Raw genomic sequence first — 7,183 nt, 5'->3', positions numbered from 1 at the left:
GATTCTCGTGTTTCCAGACGGAAACTCCAATATTTGGTCAAGTGGAAGGGTTATGGTCAGGAGGATAATTCTTGGGTGGTTGCCTCTGATGTTCATGCTGCTGATTTGGTCCGTGCATTTCATAGGGCTCATCCTGGTCGCCCTGGTGGTTCTCGTGAGCGTTCGGTGACCCCTCCTCAAGGGGGGGGTACTGTTGTGGATTCTGTTTTTGGGCTCCCTCTGGTGGTTACAGATGGTACTGGGTGACTTGTGTTTTCTGCGGTCTCTGGTGTCCACCTGTTCTATCAGGATATGGGAGTTTCCTATTTAACCTGGCTTTCTTGTCATTTCCTCGCCGGCTATCAATGTAATCAGTGTGTCTTGTTACCTCTGCTTCCCGCTTCTGTAAATCTTCAAGACAAGCTAAGTTTTTTATTTTCCTGTTCCACGTTTTGCTTAATTTTTGTCTTAGTCCAGCTTGCAGATATGTGATTCCTTTTTGCTGGTTGCTCTAGTGGGCTGATATTACTCCTCATGTTCCATGAGTTGGCACATGAGTTCAAGTAATTTCAGGATGGTTTTTTGTAGGGTTTTTCGCTGACCGCGCAGTTCACTTTTGTATCCTCTGCTATCTAGCTTTAGCGGGCCTCATTTTGCTGAATCTGTTTTCATAACTACGTATGTGCCTTCCTCTCATTTCACCGTCATTACATGTGGGGGGCTGCTATTTCTGTGGGGTGTTCTCTGGAGGCAAGAGAGGTCTGTGTTTCTTCTAATAGGGGAAGTTAGTCCTTCGGCTGGAGCGAGACGTCTAGGATCATCGTAGGCACGTTCCCCGGCTACAGCTAGTTGTGTGTTTAGGTTCAGGATCGCAGTCAGCTCAGTTTCCATCACCCTAGAGCTTGTTTTGTTTTTTGTGCTTGTCCTTTTGTGATCCCCTGCCATTGGGATCATGACAGGTCCCCCTATTTTAATAGCCAGTGAAGGCTAAGCAGACAGCTGGTATTAACCCCTTCCCAGGCTACAAATATCGGCCCCCAGTCACTGGCTTTCCCACTCTGGACTTGAAAATTGCGAGATTGAAAATTTAATTAAAATTAAACTGATACTGCATTTAAGGCTGGGGTCACACTTACGAAAAACTCGTACGAGTCTCGTACCTCAGTACCTGGCAGTGCCGCCGCCACTCGGGATCGGAGCGTTCAGCTACATAGAAATACATGCAGTTGCACACTCTGTTCCCGAGTGCCAGCGGCAGTTCCGGGTACTGAGGTGCGAGACTCGTGCGAGTTTCTCCCAAGTGTGACCCGGGCCTAACACAGATTTTGTGTGTGTGTGTGTCTTTATTTAACTCTCTATGTACCACTTTCTTATGTTTATTACTAAACAGTGGGCTTGGTATTTATCTATTTTCTATGTATCTATCTATCTTCCATCTATCTATCTATGTAAACAGTATTCTTCAATGGAGTATGTAAATGAAGAGGTTGGACAAGAAATGACATCACAATTTTTTTTTTAAGTATGTTAGCTTTATTTAGGTTACAAAAATTCAGACAAATCCGTATGAAAAAACGCAGGAAATCTGCACCTGCGTTTTCTGGCAAGAGAGGGAAGAATCTGCACAGAAAATTCCACAGGCAAATCTGCAACGTGTGCACATATCCTTAAGGCACACGACAGCTGGCTGGATCAGCTATCATATGCACCTAACAGCTGCGGGTGGAGTCACAATCCACCTGCGGCTGTTAACATGTTTAATGCCGTTGTCAATCTCTGACAGTGGCATTTAACTTGCGCTTTCTTGTAGTGCTTCACAAACCCCACCCATTGGCGCCCCTGTCACATGATCCCGGGGCGCCGATGGGTTGGCATAACAGCTGGGGGTCTGCAGAAAACCATGGTGTCTGTCATTGTAGACCTCCTATATATGAGATGATCATTTCTGCTGTGCTATGTATAGCACAAGCGATCAGATGATCGCAGCTTTGAGTCTCCTAAAGAGACTATTGAAGCCACTAAAAAGTGTAAAAAAAATTGTTATAACAAATATTTAAAAAAATTAAATAATATAAAAGTTCACATAACCCCCCTTTTGTGCCATCTAATATATAAAGCTGAATGTGTGTGTGTATGTATGTGTGTGTGTATGTCCGGGATTGGCATCTGCATCGTCGCAGCTACAGCCACAAAATTTTGCACAGTCACACGTCTGGACCCACAGAGCGTCATAGGCTATGTTGTGAGGTAAAATTTTAACCCCGCACGCTCCAATTCACCAAACAATTTTACCCCTATCTACATAATGGTGAAAAAGTGAAAGGAAAAGTGTTGGAAGCAAATTGACAGCCAGAAGGAGATGGCATACAGGTATATACTATATACAGGGGAGATGATATACAGTTATATATTATATACAGGAGGAGATGACACACAAGTATATACTATATACAGGGGAGATGACTTACAGGTATATCTAACATATACAGTCATGGCCAAAAGTATTGACACCCCTGCAATTCTGTCGGATAATACTCATTTTCTTCCTGAAAATGATTGAAAACACAAATTATTTGTTATTATTATCTTCATTTAATTTGTCTTAAATGAAAAAACACAAAAAGAATTGTCCTAAAGCCAAATTGGACATAATTCCACACCAAACATAAAAAAGGGGGTGGACAAAAGTATTGGCACTGTTAGAAAAATCATTTGATGCTTCTCTAATTTGTGTAATTAACAGCACCTGTAACTTACCTGTGGCACCTAACAGGTGTTGGCAATAACTAAATCACACTTGCAGCCAGTTGACATGGATTAAAGTTGACTCAACCTCTGTCCTGTGTCCTTGTGTGTACCACATTGAGCATGGAGAAAAGAAAGAAGACCAAAGAACTGTCTCAGGACTTGAGAAACCAAATTGTGAGGAAACATGAGCAATCTCAAGGCTAAAAGTCCATCTCCAAAGACCTGAATGTTCCTCTGTCTACCGTGCGCAGTGTCATCAAGAAGTTTAAAGCCCATGGCACTGTGCTAACCTCCCTAGATGTGGACTGAAAAGAAAAATTGACAAGAGATTTCAACGCAAGATTGTGCAGATGTTGGATAAAGAACCTCGACTAACATCCAAACAAGTTCAAGCTGCCCTGCAGTCCGAGGGTACAACAGTGTCAACCCGTACTATCCGTCGGCGTCTGAATGAAAAGAGACTGTATGGTAGGAGACCCAAGAAGACCCCACTTCTTACCCCGAGACATAAAAAAAGCAAGGCTGGAGTTTGCCAAAACTTACCTAAAAAATCCTAAAACGTTTTGGAAGAATGTTCTCTGGTCAGATGAGACAAAAGTAGAGCTTTTTGGGCAAATACATCAACATAGAGTTTACAGAAGAAAAAAAGAGGCATTCAAAGAAAAGAACACGGTCCCTACAGTCAAACATCGCGGAGGTTCCCTGATGTTTTGGGGTTGCTTTGCTGCCTCTGGCACTGGACTGTTTGACCGTGTGCATGGCATTATGAAGTCTGAAGACTACCAACAAATTTTGCAGCATAATGTAGGGCCCAGTGTGAGAAAGCTGGGTCTCCCTCAGAGGTCATGGGTCTTCCAGCAGGACAATGACCCAAAACACACTTCAAAAAACACTAGAAAATGGTTTGAGAGAAAGCACTGGAGACTTCTAAGGTGGCCAGCAATGAGTCCAGACCTGAATCCCATAGAACACCTGTGGAGAGATCTAAAAATGGCAGTTTGGAGAAGGCACCCTTCAAATATCAGGGACCTGGAGCAGTTTGCCAAAGAAAAATGGTCTAAAATTCCAGCAGAGCATTGTAAGAAACTCATTGATGGTTACCGGAAGTGGTTGGTCGCAGTTATTTTAGCTAAAGGTTGTGCAACCAAGTATTAGGCTGAAGGTGCCAATACTTTTGTCTGGCCCATTTTTGGAGTTTTGTGTGAAATGATCAATGTTTTGCTTTTTGCTTCATTCTCTTTTGTGTTTTTTTCATTTAAAACAAATTAAATGAAGATAATAATACCAAATAATTTGTGTTTGCAATCATTTTCAGGAAGAAAATGAGTATTATCTGACAGAATTGCAGGGGTGTCAATACTTTTGGCCATGACTGTAAAGCTGAATGTGTGTGTGTCTGTCCGGGATTGGCATCTGCACCGTCGCAGCTACAGCGACAAAATTTTGCACAGTCACACGTCTGGACCCCGAGAGCGGCATAGGCTATGTTGTGAGGCGAAATTTTAACCCTGCGCGTTCCAATTCACCAAACAATTTTGCCCCACCTACATAATGTGGAAAAAGTGAAAGGAAAAGTGTTGGAGGCAAATTGACAGCTACTATATGTGAACAAGGGGGACTTAAAGAGTGAGAGCGATGGCGCCAAAGAGTATATACCGTACAGTTGCTAAGGTGGGGCCCCGACATGGGATACTCACCACACACGGGGATGTGAACACACACACAAAATGCGCCACATACTACCACGTGCTTGAACACATATACCACCCTCAGCACACATTTCACCATACATACACCAACCTCGCCACATAAACGTCGAAACACAAAAGTCGCCGCTCAAAACTCGCCATGCGCAAAACACGCCACGTGCAAAACTAGGCTCATGCAAAACTCGCCACACATGCAAAACTCACCTCTTGGAAAACTCGCCACACGCGGAAAAATTGCCACATGCACAAAAGTTGCAACACATGCAAAAGTTGCCTCACACAAAACTTGCGCATACTCAAAATGCACCACACATAAAACTCGCCACGCGCAAAACTCACCATGCGCAAAACTTGCTGCACACAACTTGCTACACTAACCTGTCACATGCAACTCGACACAAAAAGTTGCTACACACATGTCGCCACACGCAACTCAACACACACAACTTTACACATGAAACTTGCCCTAAAACACACACAAGTCTGGTATTATCCTTCAAAAATAAAAATCTGATTAATAAGCAGACAAACTACAAGAGCAATAACTGTACCATATAGGAAGTACGGCAGTTGTCAGTCACATGACCTGTCTATTATGTGTATGTGTGAGCTAATATATACTGCCAGGGGGAGGGCTTCCTGTTGGCTGGGGATTTATCAGGCTGCCGATTTAGCTTACAAATGCTGAGGTAAAAATACTGAGCAAATAATGTGTGAACGAGGTCTAATACAGGAGGAGATGACACACAGATATATTCTATATACAGGAGGAAATGACACAGAGGTATATACTATATACAGGAGGAGATGACACACATATATAATATACAGGGGAGATGACACAGGTATATACTATGTACAGGAGGAGATGACACACATATATATAATATACAAGGGAGATGACACAGGTATATACTATATACAGGAGGAGATGACATACAGGTATATACTATATACAGGGGAAATGACACACAGGTATATACTATATACAGGAGGAGATGACACACTTGTATATACTATATTCAGGGGAGATGACATACAGGTACATACTATATACAGGGGAGATGACACACAGGTATATACTATATACAGGAGGAGATGACACACAGGTATATACTATATACAGGAGCAGATGACACACAGGTATATACTATATACAGGAGGAGATGACACACGTATATACTATATACAGGAGGAGATGACATACAGGTATATACTATATAAAAGAGGAGATGACACATAGGTATATAGAGGAGGAGATGACATACAGCAGGTATATACTATATACAGGAGATGACATACAGGTATATACTGTACTATATACAGGAGATGACATACAGGTATATACTATATATAGGAGGAGATTACATACAGGTATATAGCATATACAGAAGAGATGACATACAGGTATATACTATATATAGGAGAAGATGACACATAGGTATATACAATATACAAGAGGAGATGACATACAGCAGGTATATACACTATTTACAGGGGAGATGACATATATACTATATGCAGGAGATGGCATGCAAGTGTATACTTTAATATAATGGAGATGACAAACATGTATATACTGAGAGGAAAATGAGAGGTGTGAGGTGAAAATGAGGGGTGTGAGGTGAAAATGAAAAGGTGTGAGTGCAAAATGAGAGGAGTGAGGGAAAATAGTGGATTGATCAGAAAATGACAGATGTGAGGTCGAAATGACAAGTGTTAGGGGGGAATGAGAGGAGTGAGGGGGGAAATGAGAGGAGTGAGGGGGAAATGAGAGGTGTAATGGTACCGTTACACTAAACGATTTACCAACGATCACGACCAGCGATACGACCTGGTCGTGATCGTTGGTAAGTCGTTGTGTGGTCGCTGGGGAGCTGTCACACAGACAGCTCTCTCCAGCGACCAACGATCCGGGGAAAGACTTCGGCATCGTTGAAACTGTCTTCAACGATACCGAAGTCCTCGGGTAACCAGGGTAAACATCGGGTTACTAAGTGCAGGGCCGCGCTTGGTAACCCGATATTTACCCTGGTTACCAGTAAAAAAAAAACAGTACATACTTACTTTCCGATGTCTGTCACGTCCCCCGGCGTCAGCTTCCCTGCACTGTGTCAGCACCGGCCGGCCGTAAAGCAGAGCACAGCGGTGATGTAACCGCTCTGCTTTACGGCCGGCGCTTACACAGTGCAGGGAAGCTGACACCGGGGGACGTGACAGACATCGGAATGTAAGTATGTACTGGTTTTTTTTTTTTTAGTTTTACAATGGTAACCAGGGTAAATATTGGGTTACTAAGCGCGGCCCTGCACTGGTTATAGGTGAACACATCGCTAGATCGGCGACACACACGCCGATCTAGCGATGACAGCGGGGTGATCAGCAGTAGAAATAGACAGCGCTCCATCCAGGTGTATAGACCAAAAACCAGTGAATTTATTCAGCCATGATAGCAACGTTTCGACCCTAGTGGGTCTTTGTCAAGCATACAATACAGTGCCTGGGTTCGGCTTTAAATAGGGTGTATGCCACGCAGGGCACCAATCCCCATCAAGCCGCCCAATACCAAATAAAGCGGGGTGATCAGCGACCAAAAAAAGGTCCTGATCATTCCCCACAACCAACGATCACCCAGCAGGGGCCTGATCGTTGGTCGCTGTCACACATAAAGATATCGTTAGCGGGATCGTTGCTACGTCACAAAAAAGCGTGACATTGCAACGATATCCTTAACTATATCGTTATGT

This window comes from Ranitomeya imitator, chromosome 3 (genome assembly GCF_032444005.1).
Source record: "Ranitomeya imitator isolate aRanImi1 chromosome 3, aRanImi1.pri, whole genome shotgun sequence".
NCBI classification, from domain to species: Eukaryota; Metazoa; Chordata; class Amphibia; order Anura; family Dendrobatidae; genus Ranitomeya; species Ranitomeya imitator.
The sequence above is the reverse complement of the archived record's forward strand: the minus strand, read 5'-3'. Positions refer to the sequence as shown.